Source organism: Neovison vison, chromosome 10 (genome assembly GCF_020171115.1).
Source record: "Neovison vison isolate M4711 chromosome 10, ASM_NN_V1, whole genome shotgun sequence".
Lineage (NCBI taxonomy): Eukaryota > Metazoa > Chordata > Mammalia > Carnivora > Mustelidae > Neogale > Neogale vison.
The window spans coordinates 34371377-34387741 of record NC_058100.1 but is presented as its reverse complement, the minus strand read 5'-3'; the positions used below and the strand labels follow the sequence as shown (position 1 = coordinate 34387741).

The following is a 16365-nucleotide window of genomic DNA, read 5'->3' as shown; positions in this document are numbered from 1 at the left end:
CATAACCCCAAGGCCCGGAGTCGCATGCTCCACCACTCCACCAACTGAGCCAGCCAGGTGCCCTGCTTACTTAGTATTTCCAGTCCACTGTTGAGACCAACTGCTCAGGAAACGACTCCTTTCAAAACATCACTGCTCCAAGAGCTCTGATGGAGCAGCTCGAGATGCTGTTTCCACCCCCGCTGGCCCAACATCCACTCTGCAGACCATGGATCAAGGAGGCCCTTGACCTGTCAAGTCTCCTTTATTTCTTACGGCTACAGCAGCTATAGATTCCTCTGACAGATCTAGGCAAAGCAAACTGAAAACCTTCTGCAAAGTACTCACTACTCTAGACACCAGCAAGACCATCAGAGCCTCATGGGAAGCGGTGGCAACAGCAAGAGCTCAGGGAGGAAGTAACCGCAGACAGGGTGGAAGCAGCAAGAGCAGGAACAGGAGACGTGCTGCCGTCGCGAACGAGCGGATCCTTACGGACGAGCAAAGAAAGCATCTTCTTGCGACGGAACCTACTCCTGGGGAAAACACTGACAAGTGCGGAAAGGGCCACGAAGGATCTGGAATACTGCACAGCTGATAAAGCAGCGGCAGGGTTTGAGAAGACTGACTCAAGTTGTAATAAAGTTCTCCAAGGGCAAAATCCTATCAAACAACATCACAATCTACAAGGAAATTGTTCATGATAGAACAGCCCCTTGATGGAGCACATTTCACTCCTGTCTTTGAAGAAACTGCAACAGCCACGCTAACCTTCAGCAACCACCATCCTGCTCAGTCAGTAGCTGTCAACATGGAGGCAAAAATCTTCCACTGCACAAAGATGACAACTCTGAAAGCTAAGAAGATGGTTAGCAGTTTTTGGCAATAAAGTAAATTTTAACGAAGACACACACATTGTAGGGGCACCTGGGTGCTCAGTCGTTGAGCATCCGACTCTTCGTTTCAGCTCAGGTCATGATCTCAGGGTCCTGGGTTCAAGCCCCATGTTGGGCTCTGTCCTCACATGGCATCTGCTGGAGATTCTCTCCCCTCCACTTCTGCCCCCCCTGCTCATGCTACTCTCTCTATATATATAAATAATTAAATCTTTAATTTTACACACACACACACACACACACACAGTGTTTTTAAAAAACAATGCTGGGCACCTGGGTGGCTCAGTTGGTTAACGACTGCCTTTGGCTCAGGTCATGACCCCGGAGTCCTGGGATCAAGTCCCACATCCAGCTGCCGGTGCTGCAGGGAGTCTGCTTCTCCCTCTGACCTTCTCTCTCTCTCTCAATAAATAAATAAATAAATAAAATCTTTAGAAACAACAACATGCTATTGCACAACTAATACACTACAGTACAGCAGAAACATTAATTTTCCTATGCACTGGGAAATCAAGCAAATTCCATTTAATTTCCTTTATTGAAATATTTGGTTTATTGAACCCTCCATATCCCCAAGGTATGCAACTAGAGCCACAGCTGAGAACCATTGGGGGAGGGGGGAACCCAATTCTGATCTGGGATGAAAGTGTTCAGGTGTAAAGGTCATGGGCATGAAGGGAAGTGCGAGTAGGCAAAAGTCTAGTAGGTTAGGCTAAGGAGTATTGCCCAGTTTATTCTAAATACCATGAAGAGCCATTGAAGAAAATTAATTAAAAAAAAAAAAAAAAAACAACCTCAGTTGTTGAATAAAGGTATGCTGCATTCTGCAGATCCATATCTTAAGTGACAAAATAGTGTAATTTACTAATAGTAAGTTACTATTAGTGACAAAATACTGTAATTTACTAAGTAATAATTTAAAAATCTTTGAAACAATAAGCTCAACAGGGGCATTTCTTTTCAACTTGTCAGATTCTGATTTCAAAAAATGTACTGGCACAATCACAGAAGAACAAAAGAACTCTATCCTCTACCTGTATCATTTTTAATTTTAAAAAGCTTTTTTGGGATGCATGGATGGCTCAGTCAGTTAAGTGTCTGGCTTCAGCTCAGGTTATGATCCCAGGGTCCAGGGATCAAGCCTCAAGGGCTACCTGCCATTCCCCCTGCTTGTGTACTCTTTTCCATCAAATAAATAAAATCTTTATTTAAAAAAAAAAAAAAGGCTGGGGCACCTGGGTGGCTCAGTTGGTCAAGCATCTATCTTTGGTTCAGATTATGCATCAAGCCCCATGCTGGGCTCCCTAAGAAGGAGCCTGCTTCTCCCTCTGCCTGCTGCTCTGCCTGCTTGTGTGCGCGCGCGCGCGCTTGCTCTCTCGCTCTCTCTCTCTCTCTCTCTCTCTGTCAAATAAATAAATAAATAAATAAATAAGATCTTAAGGGGAAAAAAGCTTTTTGTTATTTGCATGCTATTAAGAATTTTTTTTTTACATTACTGTCTTGCTTATGATGTATCTAAAAATCTGAATCATTAAGTCTAAGGATCAGTCTACAAAAAGAGCCTAGTCAATAATAAATATACCCCCTTTAAGGGAAGAGAGAGTAATCATACTTCTAAATCCAAGGTTCTGTGACTCTGAACAATGACAGAAAGAAACTGTATTTTTCACTGAATATACCAAAACATGAGCATCTACATTTTCCAGATCTGAACAATGAATAAATATTACCTTGTAGCAATGGGGGGGGAGGGGCAAAAAAGTGTGAGGATGAAACAAGAAATCAAGAAGGAAAAAAGCCAGCATTTTAAAAACCATTTCCAAAAGGTCTAAGGGAAATAGCAACCTTTCAAAATGAAAGGATAACACTCAACAGTGGTTATAAAAGGATGGTTTTCTTGACGGACACCTCTCATAGGTTAAAAAATTTTTTAAAAATCTGTATAAAGGGTTTCCACATCAAGACAAGATTAGCAATGATCTCTAAAATTCCTACAGTCTCAAAAGTTGTAAGATTCTATTGTTACACACCATTACAAAAGTTATTTAAAAGTATTAAATACTAAAAACATTATTTTTAGTTATTTTAAAATTTAGCGTTTGGGGGGGGGAACACTTTCACAAATTGCCAATCTGCCCAATTCAATTAAATGACAATTATCCTCCTGGCCACCATGGGCTTCTAAGTATCCAAGCCCTGTTTACCTTTCTTTCCTCACTAACCTTACGGTGAGAGTTTAGTTCCTCTGGAAAATGAAATACAACGTTCCACTGATTTAAATAGTTAACATTAAAAAGAACCTGCAACCGGGGCATCTGGGTGGCTCAGTGGGTTAAAGCCTCTGCCTTCGGCTCAGGTCATGATCCCAGGGTCCTGGGATCGAGCCCCGCATCGGGCTCTCTGCTCAGCAGGGAGCCTGCTTCCTCCTCTCTCTCTCTCTCTCTCTGCCTGCCTCTCTGCCTACTTGTGATCTCTATCTGTCAAATAAATTAATAAAAAATCTTAAAAAAAAAAAAAAAGAACCTGCAACCATTTCCAGATGAGCATACTACATGCACTCAACAAATGTTCTACTGAATAAAGAACCTCTAGTAAGTAATAATTAACAGTCAAGTATCAATACGAATATAAAAGGCAAATGGATCCTGTGTAAACCATCTTCTTTGGTTTCTGTGACTCTCTAACAGCTCCTTTTTTTCCCTATCCGTCCACATAAATAAATGTTCACGTGCTTTTGCCATCTCTCTTTACCGGCTCCTTCTATGTACTTTCTCCCTCGGCCATCTCATCTGCTGTTTACTGCTACAGTAAGGGTAGTTCCCAAAACTTGCCTTCCAACTACAATCTTTAGACATACATTTTTAATTGTCTACAGAACAAAACGTCTCCACTTAAATTTCTGGACAGAACTTCAAAGTCAAAATGTCTGATTCCCCATTCATTCATAAAAATGTTTATCCTGCACCTACTGTATTATCAGGCACTACTAAGAACAAATGAAAAGAGACATGCTGTCCTCATCAACTGATTGGAGATAATAACAGGAAGTGTGCGAAGGTTGGGAAAGGGTCACAAAGAACTGGGAGGCAAGACAGACAAGTAGGCAAACGAGGCACTGCCGATCAGTGCTGAAGCCCCAGCAGAAGCTGGAGACCAGTAATACACAGGACTCCCAAGGCTGTCCAATCTGAAGGCTATCATTCATGTCCAGCAGCACATCTGGGAATGGGGAGCGATGGAAGTGCACAGCAGCCAAAATAATAAGGAATTAGAGTTGTGCCATACATGTGTAAAGAAACGCAAGGTGGAAGATGCTGCCAGGAAAATGGTTAGAGTAACATTTCATGGAAGTGTAAGCCAGAGAGTAAAGCAGAAGGTAGAAGAGAATAAGAAGGACAACAAAAGGAACTGGCAATTTTAATATGATTGTATAAAAGCTCTACCAACAGTAATTACTAAATGCTTACTGAGTCAAGCGTACTACGATTGCTTTGTTCATTTAATAAAAACAAAAGGAAGGGCACCATGGTGGCTCAGTCGGTGAAGGTCTGTCTTAGGCTCAGGTCATGATCTCAGGGTCCTGGAACCGAGCCCCACATTGCATCGGGTTACGTGCTCAGCAGGGAGTCTGCTTCTCTCTCTCCCCCCCACTCATGCTGTCACTATCTGTCTCTCTCCCTGCCTGTGCTCTCTCTCCCTCTCGCTCGCTCTCAAGTATCTTTCTTTAAAAACTGACAAAATGTACTAAGTGAGAAAACTAGACGCACAGGAGCTTGTGATTTGAATTTAAGGTTTCAAGTGGGGGTGCCTGGGTGGCTCAGTTGGTTGAGTGTCTGCCTTCAGCTCAGTGCATGATCCCAGGGCCTAGGATCGAGTCCCACTTCAGACTCCCTGCTCAGCAAGGAGCCAGCTCTTCCCTCTCCCTCTGCCTGCCGCTCTGCCTACTTGAACCTGCACTCTCTCTCTGACAAATAAATAATTAAAATCTTTTTAAAAAGAAAAAAAAAAAAAAGGTTTCGGTGATGACAGGGGTTTAGAACAGCAGGCATTAAAAGACGAGCACATACTGTACATGTGACTAGTGTGCATATTTACACATACCCAGAGTGATAAATATGGTCAACTACTTATAATCAGGGAATAGGGATGAAGGAATACAGGAATTTTTCATAGTATTTTTAAAATTTTTCTGTGAGATTAAGATTATTCCAAAAGAGGGTGCGTGGGTGGCTCAGTTGGTTAAGCGACTGCCTTCAGCTCAGGTCATGATCCCAGAGTCCCAGGATCGAGTCCCACATCAGGCTCCCCGAGCTAGGGGAAGTCTGCTTCTCCCTCTGACCTTCTGCCCTCTCACACACTCTCTCTCAAACGGATAAATAACATCTTTAAAAAGATTATTCCAAAAGAAAAAGTTTAAAATGGGCACCTAGTTGGCACATGCGACTCTTGGTCTTGAGGTCATGAGTTTGGGCCCTGCACTGGGCGTGGAGCCTACTTAAAATAAAAATTAAAAACAAAAACATAAACAAAAAAAACTCACCTGCTTTCCCAAACACGGTCTTCTCCCCAACTTCACCATAACCACTTTCCCTGATGTCTAGATTTATTTTCGTTTTAATTTTATTTAAGTAATCTTTGCATCCAATGTAGGGCTCACATTCATGACCCAAGATCAAGAGTTGCATGCTCTTGTGACTGAGGCACCCCTCCCTAACTCTAGTTTTTTTTTTTTAATTTTATTTATTTGTCAGAGAGAGAGAGGGAGAGCGAGCGAGCACAAGCAGACAGAATGGCAGGCAGAGGCAGAGGGAGAAGCAGGCTCCCTGCCGAGCAAGGAGCCCGATGTGGGACTCGATCCCAGGACGCTGGGACCATGACCTGAGCCGAAGGCAGCTGCTTAACCAACTGAGCCACCCAGGCGTCCCCTGACTCAGGATTTAAAACCTTGAATGATCTTCCATGTTTGTCTCCCACTTCTAACATAAAGAGGGATGTAAGTTCTATGTGACCTAATGTAGTAATGTCTCTTGAAAGCATTTTTTTAAAAATCTCAACTCTACAGATATATAAATAACAGGTTGGGAACAAGAGCTCAAAGCACAAGTCACCAAAATTTACCAATGAAGAAACAACTCTAGACAAGTAAAAATAACGTGCCCCAAACTCATACAGCTATGAAGAGACAGAGCCCAGATTAAACCCAGAGTTGACGGAAAAGCTAGTGCCCAGATAACCTCGCCATATGAAAACTGGCATTTAATTTTCATTATAAAAGAGATAAACATCAAATATTTAAAATGTAGTAATAGCGGTGCCTGGGTGGCTCAGTGCGTTAGGCCTCTGCCTTCGGCTGGGGTAATGATCTCAGGGTCCTGGGATCAAGCCCCGCATCAGGCTCTCTGCTCAGCAGGGTGCCTGCTTTCTCTCTCTCTCTCTCTCTCTCTCTGTCAAATAAATAAGTAATCTTTAAAAATTTTTTAAAAATAAAATGTAATAATAACATGTCACTTTAGGATAAGAAATTCTGAGAGTCAAATTTTTATTTTCAAAACTTATTGTATTATAATACAGAATAAAATATGAAGAATAAAAATTATAGTAACAAAATACAGTAAAAATGTATTATATCTGTTGTAGAAATACAAAAACGTAAAAAATATAAAAACGTAAAAAATCTAAGACTCGACGCACCAAAGACTGTAAAAAAAAAGTGGGGGAGGGGGCTATATACAGAATTGTTTCCCCTCTCAAAATTCGCGTGTGGAAGTCCTAACTCCCAACAGGCCAGATGGTATTTGGAGACAGGCTCTCTGGGAGATGATTAGGGTTTGCCGAGAGAACGAGGGCCTCGTAGGGGAGGAGTGCTCTTCTCAGAGGAGACACCGCAGCTCCCCGTGCTCCCGACCACCTGAAGACAGTGTTCTTCAAAAAGCAGCCCTGTGAAAGCCAGGAAGACCCCCCCAAAACCTGATTATGTGGGCACCCTGATCTTGGTTTTCCAGCCTCCAGAGCCGTGATAAATTCCTGTTAAGCTACCTAGTCTGTGGTATTTTGTTTTTTAAGATTTTATTGATTTGAGAGAGAGAGAACAAGCCAGGGGGAGCGGCCCAGGGAGAAGCAGGACCTGAGCCCCATGACGTCAGAAGGCAGGTGCTCAACCAACTGAGCCACCCAGGTGCCCCTATGGTATTTTCTCATGGCAGGTGGAGTTTACAAAGACGGCAGAGACTGATGTATTAACCTCAGAAAACATTTAGTCTATCAAATTTTAAACTAAAATTTCCATTTAAAATGAAAAGGTCTTGCTTTGGGTAAGTGACTGAACTGGTCAACTTCTAAGTTCAATCACTTGGTAATTCTAAAGTCAGAGCGACATCAAATATTTTAAAGATCACATTTGCTGCTATAATAGAAAAGCTAAGAATACCACCATATGTTGAGTGCCTCTACTACAAATAGCACTACAGCAAAAGCATTAAAAAATTGTCATTTTTTAAAAAACAAAGTGTAATATAAATAAATCTGTTGGAATTCTAATCAGAATGGTAGAAGGGCTCAGGCTGTTCTTAGAAACTGAAACATGTGAATCAAGTTTCTGGGGCAGAATGCCTTAACAATCATAAAAGATATGTTCTTATCAAAACCTCTGTACCATAAATTACTGTTCTAGCAAAGTAACAAATCTGTGTGTCTACCATTTACTAGATGAGGTGACTGCAACATTACTCTTTCTGACAACTGACAGTATTTTTAAACTTTTCATATCACACCATTACTTTAAACGGATTTGGTTTAAATCCCAGCCCTGACATTTTGTAGCTAGGTGTTTCTATAGCATAATTGTGGCATACGCATATTATGACATAAGCATTTCCCTAGTCATTAAATATCATTCTGAATTTATATTTTCTCATCTGTGGGCTATATCTTCTCGTCTATTATGAGGTTTAATTAACAAAGTATGTATAAAACTCTTAAAATAGTGTCTGGCACTTAATAAAAGCTTAACAAATGGTAATAAAGTTTTCAAAACTTAAACATTACAAATAAAAACCAAAGCATAAAAGTTTCTTCCTTAACTCTTGTTTGCAAGGCAGGTATTTTGGATGTTACAGGAGAAAAACAGAAGTATTCTCTTTCAAGATCCTCAACTGACATCATGAACTATACTAAACCTTTCATATAACTAATCCGCTGCCTTTAAGGGCTGCAATTTCAAGTTTAAATTTTTAAGTGTACAGAACTGTTAGCAAGCACCTCCCTCTGCAAATACTGGCTCTGTTCCTATATCATTAAAATGTGTGTTTTGAGGGGCACCTGGGTGGCTCAGTGGGTTAAAGCCTCTGCCTTCGGCTCAGGTCATGATCCTAGCTAGGGTCCTGGGATCGAGTCTCACATCGGGATCTCTGCTCGGTGGAGAACCTGCTTCCCCCCTCCCCTCTCTCTGCCTGCCTCTTTGCCTACTTGTGATCTCCGTCTATCAAATAAATAAATAAAATCTTTTTTTTAAAAAAAGTCTATTTTGAGACATGTAAGCTACCCATCCCTCTTTTTGCTACTTTCTACTTTCATTCTCTCCATGTTCCCAGGTTGTCATTAAAAACACTACAATAAAGCAATATTTATTATGTTATTACTTTAAGTAATCTCTATATCCAACATGTTCAACTCACAACTCCAAGATCAAAAGCTGCGTGCTTTTCCCACTGAGCCAGCCAGGCATCCTATTCCTGACTTTTTAATCCTAACTCAATTGTTCTTTCTTCAGCAGGAGAATACTTTTTCTGCCTCCAAAATGTGATGTTATCTCATCTTTCTACATTCTGTATCCTAATTTTGATGTGAGTTACCTGAATCTACACACACTAAAACTCACAGAATTATACACGGAAAGTTGCACTTTTTCTTTATCTAAATTTCAAAAACATACAGAAATATAACCAAGCTCTACTTTTGTCAAAGCCTCCTTCAATAACACCTTTTTCCTGCCCCCCCCCTTTTTAAAGATTTTATCTATTTATTTGACACAAAGAGAGAGAACTCACAAGTAGGCATTGAGAGGGGGAAGGAGGTTCTCCACGGAGCACAGAGCCCGATGCGGGACTCAATCCCAGGACCCTGAGATCATGAACTGAGCTGAAGGCAGAGGCTCAACCCACTGAGCCACCCAGACGCCCACCTTTTTCCTGCTTTTAAGATAGAATTTCTCCGTGTGCCTGGGTGGCTCAGTCATTAAGCGTCTGCCTTCAGCTCAAGTCCTGATCCTGGGGTCCTGGGATCGAGCCCCTCATTAGGACCCCTGGCTCAGCAAGAGACCTGCTTCTCCCTCTCCCACTCACCCAGCTTGTGTTCCCTCTCTTGATGTCTCTCTCTGTCAAATAAAATAAAATCTTAAAAAAAAAAAAAAAACCATAAAATTTCTCTATCTGTTGTATTTTCCTGACCTTCAGAAGTTAATTCTATACCTCTTAATGTTGTGCTTCTTTAGTTAAGATCTATATATGGCTGTTCCCTAGTTACCATAAATACTGAGTAAGCTACCATGTTCATCTTTAAAATACACAGGCTAGGGATTCCTGGGGGGCGCAGCTGGTTGCAGCTCAGGTCATAATCTCGTCATGGCTGAGCGGCTGAGATGGAGCCCTCTGTTGGGGCTGTGGCCCTCAGCCCGGAGTCTACCTGAGATTCTCTCTCATTCTGCCCCTTCTGCTCGTGCGTGCACGCTTGCTTGCTCTCTCTGAAATAAATGAATCTTTAAAATAAAATTCATTGGATAAAGTCAACACGCACCTGCCCAACTACTTAACCCATTTATTAAAATGTACTAAGTTTTTAGTTCCTTGGTGACCATTTCTCCAGTCTCCCCATGTTTTCGGTTTTGTTCTAAATGTATCCTTAATGTATCTCCCCAGTCTTTCACAACATCCATTAGCCTCCACAGGGCCTTGTGCAGATACAGAAACATACCCTTCTGGGAGGACACAAGTAATCCACTTTGCGAGGTACTGGTGCACTGGGAAAAGGGGGGTAAATGAAGGCACAAATACCCCTGGGAGGCCTAGCCAGAGCACAGGACTTTCTGCCAGCAGAGCACGAAGCAGGCTTCAGTCCTCGTTGCCTACGTCAGCCGCACGCATGTGTGCAGGACATAAACTGCACAATCACACCCAGCAGTCCTATGCTTCCAGGTTATTCATCAGTAAAGGGGAAGGGTGATCAAGTATTAACTTCTCCAGCCGCCCATTCTCCAACCCCAAACGGATCCATTTCTTACCTTATAAACTCAAGATTTATTTGTAGGGGATCTTCCAACACCAGAGAGAACCACCCCCCTTTACCTTTAACTTTCTACTTTTCATAGTTCTCTTTTCTGTTTTAAATATGGTCAAGGCTCATGTAATATCAAAGAATGTAAAATTCAAAACATACATGCAAACGCATCTTTGCAACAATCCTCTGAGACAGGGGAAATGTGTATTTTCCCTATTTCACACATGAATAAACAGGTTTCCCCGGCTATCAGAAAGCCAAGAGTTCCTCTGAAACCTTTTGTAAGCTGAAATGGATACAGCAAAGAAACAACTGGCATTAATTTATATGGAAAACTCTTTGTGCTACTCCCAAACCCAAGAAATAACCTCTCTTAGGCTATTCTGACACCTTACGACACATCTTGCTAACAAACTCACGTAAAGTATCCTGAGTTACAAACCAGATGCTGAGTAAGGGGAACGGCCTGGTGCACCAGTCTCGCTGCTGCTGCTCAGGGGGCGCCCTGCCTCTACAGTGGCTGCTATTTTTGCTTTTGCCCTTTTCCAGAAAAACAAAAATCTTCTTCAGAACTTTCAGTTAGCAAAAGCAGGTAATAATGTTGCCTTTCCTAAAAGCAAAGTGGAGTAGTGTGAACCTTCAAAAAGCAGGGAATACCTGTATCTGAAATTTGAAGAAGCCATGTCACTTGCCCCCGAAGTTAACAGCAGGCACAAAGGACAAAACAAAAAAGGTCTAAACCTAGGTTTTTACACTCATAGTCCAAAGCTCATATTAAGTATTCAAGTCCCCTAAAAATCAAGAAGTCTCAGTACTCCTCCCTGCCTAACCTTCCTCCCTCATTACTTGACCTAAATTCTTTTAGTGTCACCAAGAATCTCTCAGCCAAATCCAAAGGATACTTCTTAGATCCTTCCGACCTCTGCTACATTTGGCTGTAATAATCCTATTTTTTAGATTATTCTCTTCCATCCTGATTTCTGTAATGATTTCCTTCTTCACTTATTCATTGTTGCTCTCCTTCTCTTGCCACTGATTGTCTTAGACAGCCTGCTACATCTCTACACAAGCACCTTCGCTTTGCAGTTCATCATGGAAATGGCTGTCCCGAGTATGTAGTTAAGGCTCTAATTTACAGCTCATCTCCTGCAATGCTGCCACTGCCTGTGATGAGTCCATTCCACTCTAGCCTTTCATCACTTCTGGTCTTCATCAATTCCAAACGTTGCCTGATCTTATCCAGTAATCATTTCTTATAGCATTTATGTCCTAAAGCATGAAATACAAAAGACTACTGGTGACATATTAGATGATTTTAAGTGGTCCACAGAAGCATATTTAAAATCATGTTTATTTTGAGGGACGCCTGGGTGGCTCAGTGGGTTAAAGCCTTTGCCTTCGGCTCTCATCATGACCTCAGGGTCCTGGGACTGAGCCCCACATCAGACTCTCTGCTCAGCGGGGAGCCTGCTTCCCACCACCCCCCGCCCCACCTCTCTGCCTACCTGTGATTTCTGTCAAATATTTTAAAATATAAATAAATAAATAAATAAATAGTCACGACTCATCTGCAGTTTGGGCAATACTGGCCACTGGAAAGTCCATGCAGGGTGGAACTTAAGCACTACAGATAAGCTCTGGATCAATGATTCGAATCCTATTTACTAGCTCAGTAAGTCTAGAAGAATTACTTAAACCTCTTTAAGTCCCAGTTTTCTAGTTGTGTAACAGGGATAAAATAACCTACCACCTAGGCATATTATATAGATTGAAAAAGATAATCCACAAAATTATCTTAGCTCAGTGCCTGGCATGGAAAGTGCTCAACAAATATTAATAATTGCAATTCTTCTTTTTAGTAATTGCAATTATCCATGTTCTCTCTTGGCCATCATGCCTTCACTTGAAATCTACTAGACATGTGACCTATACCAAAGACAATTTTCATATATGGATTTTCTGCCCCAAACTTTTATGTCTTTATTTGTATCTTCTGGTATAAATCCAAAGATCACATGATAACCTTTTACCATTAACCTTTAAAACTGTGAGCATCTTAGCAGTGAGAACCACAAGCCACATTCTTTTGATTCACTAGGCCTTACAAAATTAAAAGAAGCCTTAATGTTTTTTAAAAAAAAAGTCTAAAAATTAGAAAAAAAAATCTGCTGCAAATAAACATATGTTTATGTGCAGAGTACATAAACAAAGTGTCTGCAAGCCCTTGATACTATTCTAATAGAATATGACAAGGTAATCTTTTGCTCTTTTTTTTCTTAAGATTTTTATTTACTTGACAGAGATCACAAGTAGGCAGAGAAGCAGGCAGAGAGAGAGAGAGAGGAGGAAGCAGGCTCCCTGCTGAGCAGACAGCCCGATGTGGGGCTTGATCCCAGGACGCTGGGATCATGACCTGAGCCAAAGGCAGAGGCTTTAACCCGCTGAGCCAGCCAGGCGCCCCTTCTTTTGCTCTTCTAAGGTATCTGTCAGTTGAATCTTAGTCGTGGGTCAATTCTTCTGTTTCCCACTGTCACACATTCAGTAATAAAACCTAGGTATATGCTAACCACTCACTGTATATAGTAATGTGGACATGGTAACAATTTAGTAAAGGAAAACAGACTAATACTGGAACACAGGTAAAAAGAAAAATATTAGATAATATGTGTATAAATAATATCCAAGTGTTTTTTATGCTATACATGCTCCACTATATACCCCTGACTATATACCCCTCCTTTAATGCAGAGCACCTAGCAGCACCACACCGGGGTGAGAACATTACATCACATTAACAGTGATAACTTAATTGCTACCTGTTTTCAGACTGTCAGTAAATGCTAACCATATAAAAGTTTTTGTCTGCCAACTAGACCACTGTTGAAATTCACTAATAGCCCTTGCTTCATCTGATTTGCCAGCAAACATGCACATACACAGGCCCTAAAACCTGACTGGCATTCTGTTAATCTACAGCAAAATAACTACAAATGTAACTGGCAAAAAGATCAGTCTGTATTTGTATTTAGCCTTTCTGGGGATGGGGGGAAAATATACAACAGAGTATGTACTGAAGTTACCCTCTGTAGAAAATTCCTTTACCCACAAAGATGTCCTGACTAAGGCATCAAAGGCTTTATTATTGAGAAATCCAAAATGTTATGACTCAGAAAACCAACATTAATTCTCAAGCTTCTAAGCAACAGTTAACAGTTAACACTGACTAAGATAAGCTATCACCATGTTACCTTTTTGTAAATTGACAAATCTCACTTTACTGAAAGGGTATTAGTCATACATAACAGTGAGACACAACTCTTGGATCTCCTTCACTGTAAGAGTAGGGTTCTGTACCAATTTGTGTAACATTTTATCAATTATCAATCCTTGTCTTACACAAATATGGCATAAACAGCACCTGAAGCAAGTTACTCAACTGGCGTACAAATTGAAGCAGTATCTGGATGGAGGACAAGAGGGAAGGGAAAATAATCTTCAAAGACATTTTACCAACAAGGGTGATGGGGTGGCATAAGGGTAGTGGGGAGACAGGCTAGAATGAGTCAGACTTCTGTATTTTCAGATGTGCTCAACATACTGAACCCAGGGTTACTGACTGTAGAGCATGAAGAAATCTCCAAGAAACAAAATCTAGCGTGTAAATGTTTTAAAAAAAGAAAAGAAGGGAAGAAAAACTAATTCCCAAAGAATATACGTACTCCATTCTAAGAATATACAACTTACTCACTGCTCAGAGAGTACTTTCTTCTACCAATATTCTGCCAATTCACTATTACTATGTACTAAGCACAGTAATAAGCCCTTTACACACATTATCTTTATTAATACTACAGCAAACCTTGGAGGGAAGTACTATTATTATCATCACCTCCATTTTACAGATGAGGAAATATTTTATCTATAACAGAGGCCAGATCTCAAAATTTAAAAATTGTATGCCATACTATAAAGAGTTTTAACCAACTGGCCTTTAAATAGAAAAAAGTAGGAAAACTAGCTTCTATCCTATCCCCAAAGTAGTTATAACTGTTTTTTTCATCTTGCAACACTTTCACCATTGTATGCAACAATGTTTCTATACTGAAATCAAACGAAAGAAAAAACTAGGTTAACAATGCTGCATCCTTAGTTACTACAGTTCCCACAATCATAAGGAACAGGAAGGCAGTTTGCAGGCCCAGAGCACCCTTTGGATTTAGTCAGCCCGGACTTGAATCTCCACAGCACTACCAATAATTCTTAAGTGACCTTGGTCAAATTAATATCGCAGATTTCATTTCCTCATCTGTAATATGTGAAGATGATAGCAGCAGCCCAAGAAAAGATCATATATGTTACAGGGCTTATTACTATGCTCAGTACACAGTAAAACGTCAACTAATGGTGGAGGGAAAACAGCCACATACATAAGCTCACCAAACCAAATATAAAAGTAAAAAAAAAGCCTAGACTACCTCAAGTCCACTACAGATAAAAAGAAAATTACGATTTCACTACATGCGAAAGATAAAATCCACATTCAACCTATTCCTAATTATTTTAGGGGATCGGTGCATCCGAGGCGGGCCAGGGACGACGCTGCAGTACGTCTGTGACACACACCTAAAAATGGCTCCAGTCGGAGCAGCATCTTAATCACCAACAGAGGAAGTTCCATGTACTTTTAACAACGCGGAGTCAGACCCGGTGGGCGCTGAAGTATCACCCTGCCGCTCTAAGAGCTGGCACTTAATCACGAATCGTGATTCTTCCGGGGCGCTCCCCAGGAAGACCTTACAGCCCAGCCGCCCACCGCACCATCAGTTCCAAGCACCCCAGCCGGGCAGGAGTCCGCGAGCCCGGGCTGAAGCTCGGCCCATGCAGAGATCCGGGTAGCTTTCAGAAGCCAGCAAACAGCAGGCATGCTGGAAACCTCAAAAAAAATCTCAAACCAAGTCAAAACAAATATGCATCCCTTTCAAGGAACCAGGCGCACTAGGCTCGGGCAAAAGGACCATGTATCAGGTTCCCATCGGTTCCCCCTGCCCTTGTTCAAGTCCCCACGGGGGCCTTCGCCCTAACCCCCGTCATCGTAACGCGGCCTCCGAGAGACGGGGCTGCAGATCGGGATCCCCCGCGCAGGTCAGGGGACGGCGAGGCCTAGGGTCCGAAGGAACGACCGAGCCCTCCTCTGGAGTTGGGGCAGCACGTCCCTAGCGGAAGCAGGGCTGGCCCAGATGCCCCCGGCCTCCCACCAGCCAGGTCTTTAACCAGCCCCCGCATCTCTCGCGCACAGGCGCCCTGCGGATCCCACCTCCCCGCGCGCGGAGAGCAAGCAGGCGCCGAGGCCGGCCACGAGCCCCTGGGCTGTCCGGGGACGCATCCCACACGCGCGCGAGAAAGACGCGCGCCCGCCCGTGGCCGATGGGAACTCCCTTCCGCAGCCGCCACGCGGGGCCCCCCCCCCGCGCAGGCCCGCGCCGCGGCCGGGCGGAGCGAGACCGGCGGGTACGGGGCTCCGCTGCAGACCACATGGGGCGGGTCCGACTCCGGTTTCCCGCTCCGCGACCCGGAGGCCGAGACCTCCCGCGACCGACGAAACCGGGGGGCACGGCCGGACCCACGGCCGCCTCCCAGCGGCTTCCCGGCTCCGGCCGCCGGGGTCGCGGCGCGCTCGCACGCCCCGGGCCGCCCCGCGCCGGCCCTCCCCGGTGGGGCCCGCTCGGATCCCGGGTCCTCCGCCCTCGCCTTCCTTACCGGCCAGGGCGAGCGTCAAGCGGAGTGTGTGCGCGCACGTCGAGTCTCCGCCGAGCTCCGATCGGGGGAAGGGGAAGGGGACGGTGGGGGCAGGCGGCGGCCGGAAGGACCACCGGAGCGGGGGAGCCGGAGCTGCGGATGGACAAACCGCCAAAGCACTTTCGCCGCTTCCCGAGAGGGAGAGAGCGAGCGAGAAAAAGAAGCAAGATGGCGGCTAGCCAGCCCCTACGTACTACGTCACGCCGCGGCGTACGTACGGCCGATCTCCGCAGGCCCGCCCTCGGGCGCAGAGCCGGCCGGATCACGTGCAGCCTCCGTGGCGGCCCGACCCCGGCGGAAGGCGACGGCGCCCCCTGCCGGAAGGAGGGAGTTCCCGCAGCCGAGACTGCCGCGGCGCGGTGGACGTGGGCCCCGGGAGCCTTGAAGCGCCGCGGCGGCCGGTTCCGAGTCTCGCGCGCTCTGG

At 43.7% G+C, this 16365-nt stretch overlaps 1 protein-coding gene across 13 annotated transcripts in view; it reads right to left on the bottom strand.

Moving 5' to 3' along the window:
* The window catches only part of PRRC2C (proline rich coiled-coil 2C), a 95569-nt gene extending 79455 nt beyond the window's left edge, over positions 1 to 16114 (bottom strand). For all 13 annotated transcript variants that reach the window (XM_044266957.1, XM_044266963.1, XM_044266959.1 and 10 more), the window contains exon 1: positions 15903 to 16114. The gene's annotated coding sequence lies outside the window, so the exon portion shown is untranslated. The remainder of the gene's footprint in view (positions 1 to 15902) is intronic.
* Positions 16115 to 16365: the final 251 nt, after the last annotated feature.